General features: G+C 51.9%; 1 protein-coding gene across 5 annotated transcripts in view; it reads left to right on the forward strand.

Annotated features, from left to right (window-relative positions):
* Positions 1–17,037, forward strand: part of LOC119872627 (zinc finger and BTB domain containing 7C) — a 335,100-nt gene that overhangs the window by 75,451 nt on the left and 242,612 nt on the right. The window contains exon 1 of one of the 5 annotated variants that reach the window (XM_038544000.1): positions 16,724–16,832. The exons of the other annotated variants lie outside the window; for them this stretch is intronic. The gene's annotated coding sequence lies outside the window, so the exon portion shown is untranslated. Of the gene's footprint in view, positions 1–16,723; positions 16,833–17,037 lie in introns of those variants that run through there. 5 annotated transcript variants of the gene reach the window in all.

Raw genomic sequence — 17,037 nt, forward strand, 5'->3', positions numbered from 1 at the left:
CTCCCCTACTCTTGTCTCCATTTCTTATTTCCATCTTCCCACCGGAGCCCAGAGGAGCTGGGATTACTCATCCCATCCACACTCATCACTCCTGCCCTCTCTTTTAAGTTAAAAAAAAAAAAAAAGTATAAACCACGGAAACAAAGCAATAAATGATGACTCAGAGACACCCAAGCTTTCATGTGGAAATGTTTCTCACCATCAAACCATTCCTTTCGGGCAGTGAGAGAAGACAACCTGAGTGGGAATTGTGGGAATGGTGGACAGCAGTGGTGTAGGTAGACGTGGAGGGGTTCGAGGCACCCTTGGGAGCTGGCCTGGTTCCCTGAGTGCAGAGAGCTGGCTGGGGGACTTCGGCTCCCTTGGCAGGGTGTGCATGCAGTGATTTGGGATGTGAGTAGCAGTCAGAGAGCCCACCCTGTCCTTTGGTCTGCACAGTAGAAATGAAAAAAAAAAAAAAGGACCCAGGAGCTGGGGTGGGTGCTTTGAGCCAAGGGGGCCAGCTCTGTGCCACGTGAGGATTCAGAGACACGGAAGTGTGCCTTGTCCTCCAGAGTCTGCGTGGGCAGAGCTCAGCCCACTCCTGGCACATCTTAAAGCTCAGGAAGCTATTGTCAGTCCTGATAGTTGGGGGAGGGACTTGCCTGGTGCCTGACACTGCACCCCCCGCACCCCCTTAGTACCCCCGTACCCCCCTGCCCTCCTACCCCCCACGCCCACACCCCCCAGCGTGGCTTTCACAGCAACTGCACACATCGGCTTTGGGGTCTGAGAGCCTGGCTGTTGAGTCCTGGCTCCGTCGTCCGTCGCTTGGGCGGGTGGTTTGGCCTTCCTGAGTCTCCGCGTCCCGGGTGTAAGATGGGGCAGCGATGCCTCCCTTTCCCAGCGGCTCGGGGGAGGAAATGAACCGGTCCAGAGAGAGCCCGCTGCCCCGTGGACCCTCACCAACTTTCGGTATTCATCCCTACCCCTCTGCCACTGTGAAGCAACAGGACATCTGACACGCTTCCCCAGCCTCCGTTTCCTTATCTGTGAAATGGAAAGAATTCGATCACCTGCCCCCGACGTCCTTAACAGGGCAGAGTGAGTGGAACCGGCAGTGTACGGACCAGCATTTCAAGGGGGAGAAAGAGGTAATGAAACATTTACAAAACGCTTCCATGTGCCTCTTCCTGTCAGGTATTCACATGGATAAGCGCCAGACCCGGGGGATCCCGAGTGGCCAAATGTCCACAGGCCTGTGCGGGTGGCCCGGGAGGGGCCGGGGAAGCACCTGACTGAGCTGCTGTACGTACCGGGCCTGCGGGCTGTTTCACTTGCCCAGGGGCTGTGCAGCTGCTTTTCGCCTTTCAGGCCCGCGCCCCGCTCTCCCTGGGGTGTGGGAGGAGCACGTGGGGCCAGGCCCAGCCGCTCGGCCTCCAGCTGGCCTCCGGAACGGCCAGTGTGACCCTGAGCAAGTCCTATAGCTGCTTCCTCTGACACAAAAATGAAGGCTAAAGAGTGCAGGCTCCAGGACCGCAGAGCATCCAGTAGGACGATGAGTTAAAGCCTTCCTCCGTTGTAAAGTGGTGACCAAACGGAATTTGCCACCATCCTTGTCACCGTCAGCCAGGCCTTCAGAGCCCAGTGGAACAAAACATTGAATAGCGCTTTTAATTGAATAACATGCTGCCTGCTATTTCGCCTGCTTCTGGGGGAGACGCCTAGGACTATTTTTCTATTAGACACCCCTTCTAGAAGCCTCCCTAACTCCGATCCTCGCTGTTGGGGCTGAGATCAGCCATCCATTTACCCACTTATTCTAATTCGCTTTATGACTCAGCGCTCACTCTAGGTTTTGATTTACAGTTAATGGTTCATCTTTGAATGAACGTTTGTCTGGAATCTTCCATCAGTCAATGGTGGTGGTGTTGACTTGGCAGCCAGGTAACGAGTCCTGGAGCGCTAAGTCTATTATTTTATTATTATTATTATTATTATTATTATTATTTTAGCCAGTATTTCCCCTGTTTATCCCCCCATCAGCCACATCAAGAACCCTCCCCAAATATATACTCATTTCATGTTAAGGCCACACAGTGTGGTGTAAAGAACACAAGGATTAGTCAGGAGATGAGGGCTCTGAGCCCAGCTTTGCTGCTAACTCACTCCTGTATAATGCTAAGTAAGAAAGTATTGACTTCTCTGGGCCTCAGTTTCTCATCTACCAGAAAGTGCAGAGTTGGGAGGGGAGTTCTTGCCCTGAGCCTCTGACTTAGCAAACCAGCCCCACGAAGTGTATAATGAATGAGAGAGATCTATGTCCAGATTACAAAAATAATAACTGCTTCGTATAAGAAAAAAAAAATAGAAGTGTTTTGCTGAGAAAGTGAAGGGAATTTTAATATGCCCTCCCCACTCAGAGACTAGCACGGCAGCATTACACCTATATTGTCACCGCGGGTCTGCAGAACAGATCCAGCTGGCCCCAACGTGGGATCAAGCTATATATCATGGTTTGTAGCTTGTGTGTTTTTATTTAATATATCTTAAAGAAAGACCTACTTGTACGAATCACTCTTGTTTTTTTTTTTAAATATGGTTTTCTATAGAATGGATATAATTTATTCATGGGCTAGAATTAATTTCACTAATGGACATCTGGGTGGTGGCAGTGAGTTGTAATGGATCTGATGGTTGGCCGCCCCTCCTATTCCGGGAGCGGGTCAGAGAGGAGCCAGCAAGCGGAGAGCACGCTTCCAGGGCCAAGGCTGCCATCCTTGGGGAGGGTGCTGCTCCCCAGGCCTGGAGGCACAAGGGTCAAGCTGGGAACCCAGGGAGGACAACCTGGGGTGGGGTGGGCCAGAGCTGGGGGTGGGCAGGAGCCTGACTGTGTGAGCAGGGTTCTTAGTGCAGCTTGGTTGCTCTGGAACCACGAACTGTCAGCAGCTGAGACAGCCGGGAGTCAGGGCTGGCTCGGGGGGTGGACGTGGGCACAGCCCCACAAGGGGTGGGCAGCCCTGGATGGTGCTGGCCTGCTGTGGGCCCCAGGCTTCACCTGCTCCCTCCGGTGCTGGGGCAGGGAGGCCGGGCCACTGGCCGGCCCCAGCAGGCTGCCCCTCTGTCCTCTGTTCCCAGCCTCTGTGAGGCTGGAGGCTGCTGACACACCCTCAGCTTCTGAGTACACTGGGCTGTGGGGCCCCAGGTGAGGTGGTATTAGGGTCCATTTTTTGGAGAAGGGAGACATTGGTGGCTCTTGTACCTGGAATGATTTCCCTTTTCTTCTCTCCTCTTATGTTTGACGGAGTTAGAATTTTTTTTTTAAAGATCTATTTATTTATTCCTGAGAGACACAGAGAGAGACAGAGACAGAGGCAGAGGGAAAGGCAGGCTCCATGCAGGGAGCCAGATGTGAGACTTGATCCCGGGATCACACCCTGCACCGAAGGCCGATCGATACTTAACTGACTGAGCCACCCAGGTGCCCCAGCTTTCTGGTTTCTACTTCCAGGGTTACTTTATGCTAAAGAGAGACTTCAGTATGTATGTTTAGTTTTCCACCTTACCATATGAAATATGGCCCACCGTATATTCTGTACCCCACTTTTTCTTCCCTTACCCATATTAGTACACAGGGTGCTTCCTCAGTTATTAATTTATTTGCTTATTTATTTTTTAATAGCTGTATCATAGTCACCAAATGCATGGATAGATTTTTTTTTTTTTTAAACAAGCTCCCTAGAGAGGGACACTTGGCTCCCTTCCAGGTTTCTGCTGGTAAAAACAGGAGTGATCTCAGTATGAACTGTTGTGTTGCACGTGCATATATTCTAAATAGCAAACCACCCCAAATCTTCTTGTAGACGTAGGCAGAGTATGCATTATGCATGAGCCAAAAGGTGAACAAGACTTTGCTCCCAGGTTCCTGTGCCTTGTCCAAGTGACTCAGTCCCCCCAACCCCCACCCTGCTCCCTAGCATCCCATAGTCACCAACATGTTTGCCAAGATGCCATGTCCTTTACCTGCCAACCTGTAACTTCAGAAACAGTCTGTACTTTCAGTTCCTCTGGTGGTTTTCAGAGACTCCATCTTGGGTCCTAGATGTTTGAAATCTCTGGAAAGGTGAGTCTCCGGGAGTCCTGAACCCAGTGGTAGAAGCATCATGGCCTGGACCAGTGGGAAGGTGTGGGCTCCAGTCCCAGATGCTGGGTGTCTTCCCTCCTCTGTTACACAGGCGAGCTGGGGGGCCTGACGTCCTGTCCCATCCTGCCGTTCTATGATCAGAAGAGCAACTGTGATGAGAGCATCTTAAAGTCCTCAGGCCCTGGCTAGCAATGAAGTGTCACTTGCTCAACATGGGGCTGCCTGCGTGCTGGTGTTTCTTCACCTCCCTAGGTGGCTGGAGTGCTTCCTTTAACGTGAAATCAAAGCATCGATGAAGCTGGCTTGTACATGGTAATAAAATGATGCCCATGTGCAGACTCCCATTACTCATAAGCACGTTCATTTGGCTACAGATTTGTGGAGCCCTTTCATTGCCAGTGCATGAAAAAGGGATATTTCACACATGTTTCACATTAGCACTGTGATTTAGCTTCCGAGTGAATAAGAATCAATGCCACAGCCAACTGCCACCCGAGAGCCCATTTATATTGTATTACAGGCTGCAGCGGCCCCACCTTTGACTATGATCTTGTCAGATCTGATAAGGTAATAGTGATAATAACTTCCATTTTCATACCGGGGCCCTTTCCCCCGGGCTTTGCTGCCTGCCCGTGTGCCTTCTCCGAGGCCTATGTGTTCCCATCCTGAGTGTGCCCTAGGTCAGCGGGGCCCTCACTGCAGGAGAGGGGTCTCAGTGCCACTTGTCAGCCAGCCAGTTGGTAGGTCAGTCATTCAGTCCAGTGTTGTCATGCATAGGACCCCCAAATGCAACAGGTCCACATCCTGTGCACCCTTGTCCTGCACTCAGCACCACCCTCAGCTGTCCACCCAGCGTCCCCACTGCAGCCCCACCTGTTCCCCTAGACTCTGCATGTTAACTCTCCCTGGAACCTGGCACTTCTCTCTGTCCCCTGCTGCCGCCCCCCCCCCCCTACCGCCCCAGGACCAGCTCCATGCCCCAACCGACCCCCTCTCTGAATTTTCTCTTGCTGCCCTGAGCCCTGATCTTTCCAGAGCCTACCATAGTTGCTCCGGGAAATATTCTCATCTGGTTATGTCACCCCCTTATTTAAACCCTCTGCTGGCCTCTTGGTGCTTCTAGGACAAAGGTAGAAATTCTTGCCAGGATCCAGACGGCCTGCCCACTTCCTCAGCCTTCTCCTGCACCCTCTTCCCTTTGGCTTCTAGTCCAAGCAGCGTTCCATGTTCTGTTCCTCCTGGGGTAGATGCACAGAGCTCTCTCTCTGGGAGCTGGCTTCCCTCGACCTCATGGGTTTAACCCCTGCACACCCATTATCGAGCAGCTAGGTCGTCCCTCCCCTGACCCTTTGGGCTGGGTGAGTCCCCTCTTAGTCCTGATCACAGTCATAAATACAAAGTCTAATGAGCTATTTGATATCTACTTCCTCACCAGAGGGTAAATTCCATATCTTACTGACAGCAGGGATCCTAGCACAGCACACAGAGTATAGGTGGAGCATATAGAATGAGGGGAAGCATGAGCAGGCTGCGTCCTGGGGGGTAGGGCCAGGGGACACAAAGGATACAGGACACCCAGCGAACATTCTTTCCATAGCAAGAGCGTCAGAAGAATGGCACAGTTGTGGAATGACAAAGGACTCCAAAGGTTGTGTCAGGCCCAAGCCCCTCTTTGAGGGAGAGAGAACAGAACTGTGGCTCAGACTGGGGTCCCTGGGGTCAAACTGCCTGCCTTCTGGCTGTGTGTCCTTGAGCAAGTTGCCCAACCTCTCTGGGTCTCAATTTCCTCATCTGTAAGATAGGGACGATACTTTTTTCGATACGGGGTGATTGATACGTTTTTCTAGAAAAACGTTGTGACAATTAAATGGGAAAAACATTGTGTTCAATGAGAAAGCTGGTGCAAGGTGCTTGGCACGGGGCCCACCGTGAGCATGTATTGGCCGTTATTATTGTATTTTGGAGCATGACACTGAAGCCCGGGGAGGTTAGGCTTCCTAAGCAAGATCACACAGTTCCGAAGGTGCAGCCTGGTTTCCCGGACGGGTCACTGGACTGAACTGCCTGTCAGAGGTCACTTGCCCAGTCCTTGCCCTTGAGAGGCTCTGGCCTTATTGCTATAACATAGTGGTTCTCAACCGGGGCAATTTTGCCTATCCTCCCCTCTCCAGGGGACATTTAGTGATGTCTGTGGACATTTTTTATCACCATAGAAGTGGGCAGGGGAGGGGGGGCTCCTGGCATTTAGTGGGGAGAGGCCAGGGATGGTGCTCCACATCCTACAATGAACAGGAGCCCCATCCCCAGCAAAGAAGCCCAAGATGTCACCAGTGCCAATGTTGAGGAGTCCTGCCAGGGTGTTCACAGGAGGGTCCTGGACAAACTAAGCCCATCAGAAGCTGACCCAATGAAGGGTACCCTCTCTAGAAAGACCAGGAGGTGCATAGTCAGTCCGTTCGTGCCCAGGGGAAGTGACCTCTCTTGGAGGCTGAGCAAGAATCGAAGCCTAAGACAGAACTTAGAAGCGAGTAAGAGTCAAATAGCTGTTTGGAGCCGAGAGAGAGAATGTACGAGCAGCAGCCTCATCAGATGTGTGTGCGGCTTGGGGAGTATGAGCCGTTTTTCTGAGTGGCATCTTTGCCAGAACCTCATGCACAGCAGCACCCACCTTCCCCTGTTTGTTTGCCAAAGGGCCTTTGGCTCATTGGAGATTTCGGGGCATTTTTGCAGAGATGTGGCTCCTGGCTAGGGCGGATCAGAGAGCAGCCCATCAGTGCTACCCATCTGCCAGGGGCTCTGTGAGCAGCTGCCCTTGGGAGGTGTGAGGACTCAGGGTAAGTGTAAATCACACTCTCTCCGGCTTCCCCACCCCCAGGCTGGCACCATTTTCACCTAGGAAAAGTCTAATAAAAATGCATTCCAAGTTCTAGTCCTAAAGGAGGAAGGACAGGGAGGAGCTGGGGAGGGGAGCCAGCCTGGCACAGCCTTGATTAAGTGTATCTGAGCCGAGGGCTTCTCTGGCCTTAGATGCAGCCCCAGGGCCCCTGGAAGCAGGTGGTCCTGGGCGTCCGCTCCACTCTCCACGTCTGCAGGGCAGCCCTGGGTCCTCCTCACCCACCGGGTGAGTTAGATAAGCACCCTCTGCTCATCCGGGGTTGATCAGGCCTTCAGAGGGTGCCTCACTTCAGGCGACGATGCACCAGCCAGGGCAGGTGGGAGCTGGCAGGCATGAAGCACCTGTAGGAAAGGGGGTGGGAAAGCTACAGCAGGCCCCTGGAGCAGAGGCTCTCGGCCCTGACTGCACAGCAGTGGCATCACCTAGAAGCTTCGAGAAAAATCCCAATGTCCAACCCCCGACCTATTACAGTAGCCTTGGGGGTGGAGGGTGGGGGGACTCAGGCACCAGCAAGTTTTCTAGGTGATTTCAGTGAGCAGCTGAGGCAGAGAACCACTGGTTTAGAGTGGCCCTGGGCTCTGTGAGTCTAGCCCCTTTAGGGCCTATAATGAGGGCACAGGGAAAGCCCTGGGTGGGGTACAGGGGAGGCCCTGATGGTGAGGAGGAAGTCTGGGAGCTGGCAGGGACCCCAGCTGGGGAAGGAACATCACCTGTGTGGCCACACGGATGCCTGGGGTTTGAGCCAGGTTGGCTGCGGGAGGGTTTGGGAACAAGCATGAGGACCTCCTTCCCAGAGGTGGAGGCTGCCCCACCACCTGCCCCACCATTCCGAGCCAGGGTGGGAGGAGCAGGGCCCAGGCTGCCAGCGCACCCCTGCACCTGGCCAGGCAAGGGAGTTGGGGCTCTAGACCAACTGCTGTAGGGCTCACGGTAGATTATGTTTTGTGATTCTTTGGACGTGTGGACATGTGTCTGGTTGTTGCTGCAAACCTGGGGACCTGAGGACCTGGGGACCTGGGAGCCTGGGGGTCTGGGGGCCTGGGCGGAGAGCTGTAGCCCCGTCATCATTCCATCCCGGGTTTGAGCCCTTCCCACCTCTGCTGCTGTCCTCAGCCCCGACCTGGGCTTCTACAATAGCTCCCCAGTCAGCACTTCAGCCTCCCGCACTCCGTAGACCACCCTCCAGGCAGCAGCCAGAGAGGTCCTTTTAAAATGTATGGGATGGGGGTCCCCAGGTGGCTCAGTATGCTGAGCACCTGCCATGCCTGCCTTTGTTCAGCTCAGGTCGTGATCTCGGGGTCCTGGGATTGAGCCCTGTGTCTCCTTCTCCCTCTTCCTGCTCATGCTCTTTTTCTCTCTCATTCTCTCTCTGAGATAAATAAATTAAAAAAATTAAAATGTATCAAATTGTTCCTCCTTTGCTCAGAGTGAAAGCCAAGGTCCTCAGCATGGCCTGCCAGGCCCCCACATCCTCTCCCTCTTCCCTGGGCTCACTCCTCTCTGGCCTCACCAGCCTCGCCAGCCAGTTCCCAGGTCCTCTTGCCTCAGAGCCTCTGCTAGATTGTTCCCTTAGCCTCGGAGCTCCATCATCCTCTAGAAGCTCAGAATGCACAAGCCTCCTCCTTCCCCTTCCTCAGGGCTTGGCTTGGATGTCACCTTCCCAGACCACCTGCTTCCCATCTCCCGCATCTCCATTTCTGGCCATGACACTCATAAACGACTCCATGTATCGTGTGTGGTGTCTCCCTACACTCAACTGTGAGCTCTGAGTAGGTGGGGATTTTTTTTTTTTTTTCTATTTCATGCGCTGGTGTAAACCCAGAGCCGGGGACAATATCTAGCCTGCGAGGGGCACGCAATACGTTTATTTGTGTTTTCCCCCTTTCATACCATCGATGCTAACAACTGGCTTAATCACAGTCTTTGTCTCATGTCTCTCTTGGCCCATGCATGCTCTTCTTTTATTTAATTATGTAGTTATTTAGTTATTTTTATTCATGGAGTAAGCACTCAAGAGCTCACCATCCAAAACAAAGCAAGGATTTGACAAAACCTACATCCAAACATGTGATCCTGCCTTACACCACCCCTGTGTCTCCCCACTGACATGATCATCTTCCTTAATTTTGACTTCATCAATTTCCTGTTTTCCCTTGTCTAGTTTCATTGTATCCATACATTTTCTTAAAAAGTACATCTTCTTGTAGTTATTTTTAGCCTTAGACAGAGCCTATTATACTGTATATAACCCTGAAAGTCCTTTTCACTTAATATTGTATAAGATCCACCTGCCTTGTTGCATGTGCCGTGGCTCATTCCTCTTGATGACAAAAAAGATTGGTGGAATGAATATTTAACTTTATGTCCTCCCATAGTGCCGAGTTTGTAATAACAGCTCACATGGATTAAGTACTTAATCTGTGCAAGGCACTCTGTTGCTTTATTAGCCCCACTTAACAGGTGGGAAAAGTGAGGCACAAGAGGTCAGCCCTGGCCTAAGGTCACAGCAGCAGGGCTCAAGAGGCAGAGGCAGGATTTGAACCCACATAGTATAGCTCCAGAGGCCTGGCTCCTGTCCCTGTGCCATACCACCTCTCTGAACAAACAAGTGAGCTTGCTCGCTTGCACACACACTCACCACCACTGCCAGCACTCTAGGAATCCTGCAGAATGCCTCTCAGTTACAAATCAAGTTTCACAAATACTTGTTAATTGATGGAAAATTTTTATTAGGGGAAACGAACCTTAGCATCTGATGCTTGCCAAGAGCTATCTATCTGTCCCGGTCTATTTCTGTCCATCTCTTCTCCAGGAAAAGATGGAGCCGCCCGGGCCTTGTGCTTATTACAGAGGCTGGTGGCCCAGGACCCAGTCGAACAGGCTATGCCCTTGGGCTCGGCTCCCACCTGGGGAGCAGGCTGGGACAGCACCCCTGGCCTGGGGGAGGGAGAGGCCTGTTGAAGGCAGAGCCCTGGGTGCCTGCAGGGGCCTCACTCAGCAGAGCTGGGCATGCAGTGACCAGAGTGGGCAAGTGACCAGGGGCCCCTGGCCGTCAGCTACACCCTCATGGTACTAGGAGCACCCTCTCAAGGGTGAGACTCCTTTTAAGTTGAAACTAACGGAAGTGATGGAGAACTGGAGGCCGGGCACAGGATTGAGCGGACAATAGATACTGCCCCAAGAACAATTGCCTCTGCCCCAGGGGTCACACCCGGCAGGGCCAAAGTCAGACAAATAAATGGTCTTTGTGGCAGCTTTGGTCCTGAGCCCAGCGTTGAGCTTGTGTGAATTGCGTTTGACCACAGGGAGGACAGGGCCATGGATTTTGCCCTTGTGGTGTGAGGAATGCCTGCCCACCATGCCAGCATTTGCCCAGGCTGGGTGCAGAGCTGGTCTGGAAGGGCTGCCTGGGACTTGCCTCACTGAGCTACAGGGGGAAGGCAGAGGAGCCTTCCCAGGAAGCCAGACACCTGATAACCACACAGGGCAGAGACCAGATACTTCCCCCGGAGGGGGAGGGGGAGGGGGGAGTAGAGGTGGACGGTGTGAAGTAGGAGGTTCCACATCTGGTGAGAGGACAGGAAGCGAGCAGAAAAGCCGTGACATGTTCTGCTCTTTGCTATCAACAGGGGGCGGCAGAGAGCAGAGGACGAGTGCTGGGGCCTCTGCTGCTCACACATTCACCCCAGCCTCAGTTTCCCCTGAGCACCTGTGGGCCTAGAAACCTTCAAGCTGAGTGCAGGTGCGTGGCGCTGTGGGAGGACACGGGGCCCATTGGCAGTGTGTTTGCACTTACTGAGGTGGGGTGGGGTGGGAGAGGCAGAGAATCCTCCAGGAGGGGGAAGGGTGGCCTGAGCTCCCGGGCTGCACCCTAGAGGAGCCCCAGGTGCCTCTAAAGTACTGACACGCTGATCCACCCAGACCAGGAGTCAGAAGGTCAGGGGAAGGGCCCCCGGGTAGGTCTGTGTTAAAGTCTCCCCAGATGATTCTTCTCTTTAGCCAGGGCTGAGATCCATGGAGTCAGACACGCTGCTGTTTGATTACCCGCCCCCCATAGCTGTGGGACTGAGTACTGACCTACACCGTCTGTAGGATGGTGATAGTGCCATGTGCTGACGTCGGGGGCTGCTGTCAGAATCACGGGGAACGTTGTGTGTAAAGCCTGCACATGGCTGCCACCTGCAAGGTTTCTGTACAGTCAGATCCTTGGCCAACGGGCTCCGGACCTGGCATCCGCGGAGCAGGATCCTTGGGGACATGCAACCTTTGGGGAGACATTTTGTTTCTGGAATCTGAGGCCTAGGGGAGGCTGACCTGGAAGGCCTGGATCAAATTGGTGTAGACACTGTCTTGTGCCAGAGCCTCAGATCAGAGATGATGATGATGACGCCTGTGTCCCCGAAGGCGTTAACTTTGGTTATGGTGTCTAGCTGGGGTAGCATTTTAGCTGGACCTGGTGGAAGGGCAACATTTGTGAAATGTCTCCTGAGTGCTAGATGTGTTCACATTGATTCATTCATACAATTCTCAGAGCAGGCATGTGTGATGGATACACGTATCCTTTTTTTTACAGAGGGAGAAACTGGGGTCCAGGGAGGCCTAGCAGCCTGCTCAGAGTCACGCGGGAGAACCAGGTCTCTGCACTGTCACCATACCATAGTCCCCCCTTCCCTGAGTTATAATCCAGGGCTTCCTCCCCAGGCTGAGGGGTTGCAGGGATGGACCCTGGGGAAATGGGGTCTGGGCTCCTCAGAAACCCATGCCCTGAGTTCAGCTATATCTTCTTCCTAAATCCATACATGGATGGGTCATTCTTTTCAAAGTCTCCCCACCCCAATCTTTTTAAAAAAACAAAAAACAACTTCCTCTGTTTGTTTTCCATGAAGGTTTTTTAGAACATTCTTTTAACAATTCCAATTCTTCTGCATCTGTAAGGATGGGAATAAATGAGTGAGAAGTGTTCTTTTGAGGCCCAGTACAGGCCCCAGGTGCTCAGAGTGGTTGGTGGTGAAGCTGGGGTCTGGATGGCAAGCCTGGGGGGCCTGGTTGCCAGGTCTGTAGGGTTGGAGAGTTGATGTGAATCTCCAGGGGTGAGAGGAGTGGGGGCAAAAAAGGGTGCTGATCCTCCCCGAGCACGCCCAGCTGGGGGCTTCCAAGCACTTGAGTTGTCATGAAAGTCTATTCTGGGGGCACCTGGGAGGCTCAGTGGTTGAGCATCTGCCTTCGGCTCAGGGTGTGACACCAGGGTCCTGGGATCAAGTCCTGCATCAGGCTACCCGCAGGGAGCTTGCTTCTCCCTCTGCCTGTGTTTCTGCCTCTCTCTGTATCTCTCATGAATAAATAAATAAAATCTTCAAAAAAAAAAAAACAAAAAACAAAAAAGGAAAGTCTATCCTGATCCATAGAGCCTGTCTCCAAGGGGTGTTTATTTTATTTTTTTATATAAATTTATTTTTTATTGGTGTTCAATTTGACAACATATAGAATAACACCCAGTGCTCATCCCATCAAGTGCCCCCCTCAGTGCCCGTCACCCAATCACCCCCACCCCCCGCCCACCTCACCTTCCACCACCCCTAGTTCGTTTCCCAGAGTTATGAGTCTCTCATGTTCTGTCTCTCCAAGAGGTGTTTATAGACCTCCTTCCATTCTGTCACAGTTTGGCAGGGGAGGCCCACAGAGCTGACTGAGCCCACCTGTTGGAGCTGGACTGAGTTCCCCCAGCCTGGAGAGGTAGGGGCAGTTCGGGGCAGTTGGATGGGGTGGGGCGGGGGTTGAACTCTGCAGCCCCTCTGGAGAGGGTGATTCACCTGTGCCCGTTAGGAACTGCTGTTCCTACTGAGAGCGTGGGGCTCAACACAGGCTCCCATCTGCCTCCTTACTTCCCATTTGCCTACACTGAGGACACCGAGTCCCAAAGCAGCGGGTGTCTTCTTAGGGGTCATAAGGCACATTAGTGACCAAGGCGGGGGAGGGGGGAGGATCCTGAGTACCAAACCACTGCTCTTCGCACGCGGACAGGGCGGGGGTGGGAGGACGGGGAGGAGGAGAAAAACAGAAAACAGGATGACCTCGGACGTCCAGAGCCCTCGTGAGGATAACCTTCATGTTCTTGCAAATCCAAGCACGTGATATTGCAGGTTTGCCTTCCTCACCAGATTACACAAACGCTGCGGTCATTTTCCTGTGTCCTGTAAGAGCTTTGAATTTTCAAAAGTCCCCGAGTCCTGTGAGCCTAGTTCAGTCTTGGTGTGCCAATTTATCTCCAGCAGATTTCCAACTGTTGACAAGTGGCTGGTGCTTTTCTCAAGGTCAGCTCTCCAGGTACCTGCTTTATGCAGAAGTCGCTTTGCTCCCAGTGTCTCAACTCAACTGGCTTCTGCAATCACGCACATTTGTCCCGGCCTTAATTGGCACTCTTGAAGGCATTCCCCAGGCAGATGACACGGCAGGCTCTGACAGCCTGGAAAGAGGACAGGAGAGGGCTGCCATGCCTGCGGTCACCGTGCCCTCCACAGAGGGCTGTTTTCACCCCAAGTGGCTGTGCAGACCCCAGGCGAGGAGGGGCAGCAGAGGGAAACCATACCCATTAACAGCCCTGCTCAGGACTCTTCGGCTGGCTGCAAAAAACGCTTGCCTGCATGCTTGTGAAGTCCCAGAAGAATGTTAAAAAATGAAAGCCAGGGTCGGGGCTAGTACTTGAGGTAGCCTGCAGTTTTGAACCTTCTCCCAGTTGGCAGGGATCTCCGGAGGGGTGAGCTGGCTTGGAGGAGAGGGAACCCCTGTAGGTTCTTCCCTCTGATCTGCAAGAAATCTCAGCAGGAGGCTTCCCAGAGGCTTGTTGGAAGGGCTAGGTCTTGCTCCTGATGGGGACTCAGGGCTGCCCATATCTGCCACTGCCTGTCACTCCATGAACTAGTTCCTGCAGTTCTTGGCCATTATTTGTGGGGACCCCACACACTTGTCTCCTCTCTCCCCCTTCACTGGGCTCTCCAGGTAGGCTTGCCAGATATAACAAAGGATGCCTGGTTAAATTTGAATTTCAGATAAGCAATGACAAAAACTTGAGTGTATGTGTCCCAAATATTGCAGAGGACCTACTTACACTAAAAGAAAAAAAATCATTTGTCATTTATCTGAAATTCAAGTCTAACTGGGCATTAAGCTGCTCCACCCACAGAGAGATCGCCCTACATGGGGCTAGGCTAAATAAAAGAGGGGTGCCCATTTGTCTTCCGTGACTCCTGTCCTCTGCAGGACCCATTCCACTTACCAACGCCCTGGAGATTGTAACAAGATGCAGGTCATGCATGGTGCAGTAGGTCTGGGGCACAGTGGACACTTTGCATTTCTAACAAGCTTCCAGGCTACTGCTGCTGGTCCAAGGACCAGACTTTGAACAGCAAGGAGACAGGGTGGTGATTACAGGCAGACCTCATCCACTGGAAAGGGGTGGGGATGGGAGAAGGAGGTTTGAAAACATTGTTGGCTGTGGCTCATGCCACAATTCTGAGTTAATTTGCTTGAGGTGGGATCCAAACAGGGGACTTTTATTTAAATAAAAAAAGATTTTTTTATTTTGGTAAACAAACCACAAAATATACCATCTTAGCTAGTTTTAAGCATACAGTTCATAGTGTTAAGTATATTCCCATTATTGTGAAACAGATCTCCTGAATGTTTTCTTCTTGGAAATCTGAAACCCTATACCCGTTAAACAACTCCCCATTCTCTCCTCTCTCCAGCCCCTTGGAACTACCGTTTTACTTTGTTTCTATGCACCCGACTATGTTAGATACCTCCTATTTCATCATGCAGTATTTGTCTTTTTGTAACTGGCTTATTTCACTTTGCATAATCTCCTCAAGGCTCATCCAGGTTGTAGCATGGGATAGGATTTCTTGCCTTCTTAAAGTTGAATAATACTTCATTTTATGTATGCACCACATTTTGCTTATCCGTTCATCTGTTGATGGTTGTTTGGGTGGCTTCCATCTCTTGGCTATTGTGAATAATCCTGCTGTGAACATGGGTGTGCGAGTATCTCTTTGAGACCTTGCTTTCAGTTCTTTGGGTATATACTCAGAAATGAGATTGCCAGATCATATGGTAGTTCTGTTTTTAATTTTTTGTGATTAAATATTTTGAGGAATCTCCATCCTGGTCTTCATCATGGCTGCACTAATTTACAATCCCACCAATGGTGCACATGGCCTCCAATTTTGCCACATCCTCTCCCCAGGTGATTCTAATTCCCGGGCAGGCCTGAGAACCACTGCCCTCGGCTCCTTTTTGGTAGTCTCTCTTCTCTACCTGGCCTCTGGCCTTGCTAGGTATACAGTGGATCTATTCCACGACTCTAGGAGGGTTTGTGAATGGGGTCCCCTGGAGTGAGGCATGTCAGCCACGACTGGCCTGGGAAGCAGAAAGCCTATTTTTAAATTCACATATTGTGTGACTCTCGCCAAGCCACTAAACCTCTCTGAGCCTGAGGCCCATGCTTATAAAGGGACGGAGTGGTGTTAACAGATGAACCATGTATGCAAGAGCTTCTTGGGCCATAAATAGCCCTGAGATTGTCAGATAGAATGCTAGTAGGAACTGAGCAAAGAAACTACATGAAATATCAGTGTCTGTTCAAAGAGGCCACTTATTGAAGCACCCGATGGCATCATGGGAGACTTTGTCTGCTCACCACTGCCCCCACCATCTAATCCAACACTAGCATCATGGCGGACACAGAGCTGAACCAACAATTGTTGAGATACTGTCCCTGAAGCCTAGGGGCAGATGAACTCCCAGGGACCAGGCACGTGACATGACCAGAGCCGACTCTTGTGGAGCACTTCCTATGTGCCAGGTGCTTAGCTAAGCTCTTTATTTGTTTAATCCTCGCAACATTGCTGTGAGGGAGGTGCTGACATCTCTTTGCTGTTCACATGAGGCACAGAGAATTTAAGTAGCCTGCCCAAGATTTTGTAGCTAGAAAGCAACAGAGCCAGGATCTGAACCCAGACACTCTGCCTCCAGAAGCCAGGCTGGCACACATGGCCCTGTATATATAAAGAGCCATGTGGGTGTTAAACCGTGGTATAAAAGTCATCACTTGGATGCTTACGGGAGGAGTAGGATACAGTCGTGACACAGTGGGGGACATGGTGAATTGTGGTGGAATGGGGCGACCAGGCAAGGCCAGGAGGGGCGCTGGACACACCTCTCAGGGCAGGACCAGTGCTGGGTGGGGTGGGATGAATGAGTGTGTCTGCTACTTGGACCACCTCAAGGAGATCCCCTGAGCTGGGAATGGGGAGCCAGAGGGGCAGGCAGGGAGGCAGCCAGCTGGTAGTAAGACCCAGGAGAGGACAAGGGACTCCTGGATGTGGCTGATCCAGACACGTGAGCTGGGTATGGCCTGAGAGCAGCTTTGATGGCCTCTGATGGAGGTCAGGTGGTGGCTCCTTTCTAAGGGGGTCAGACCTGGTGCCACAGAGGAGGAGACCCTCATGCTGTCCTTGAGAGATGGATAGGGACTGGACAAGCAGATGGGAGATGCTCTAGCAGGTGGGAGAGCCCCAGCACAAGTACGGATTCTCACCCTAACATGAGAGAGTGACTCACTGGGGAAATTTGGAAAAATCCAAACAGTCTTGTTGGGAAGAAACATTTAGTCCGAAGTGGCTGCTTTCTCTACTTGTCTTTATCTCATCAATGAGGGAAAAATCAGAGTAAAGGCAAAATTTTATGGCATGACCACCATCAGCCGAGCATGCCTTGGGATCCTACTGCTCTCTGGCTTTCCCTGTGGGGCACCAGGTAAGACCGTAGATTTGATGTCAGACATGTCTTAGTTTGAATCTCATCCCAGCTATTGAATGGTTGTGTGTTCTTACTTTACCTCGCTGAACCCCAATTTTCTCATTTGTTGCGCAGGGATCGTCCTAAGCATTGTATCATGTCAAGCAGCCTCTCTGGCTTCCGTCTTATAGATGCCAACAGCGTCCTCCCAACTCCTGAGTTG

This window comes from Canis lupus, chromosome 7 (assembly GCF_011100685.1).
Source record: "Canis lupus familiaris isolate Mischka breed German Shepherd chromosome 7, alternate assembly UU_Cfam_GSD_1.0, whole genome shotgun sequence".
Taxonomy (NCBI): Eukaryota; Metazoa; Chordata; class Mammalia; order Carnivora; family Canidae; genus Canis; species Canis lupus.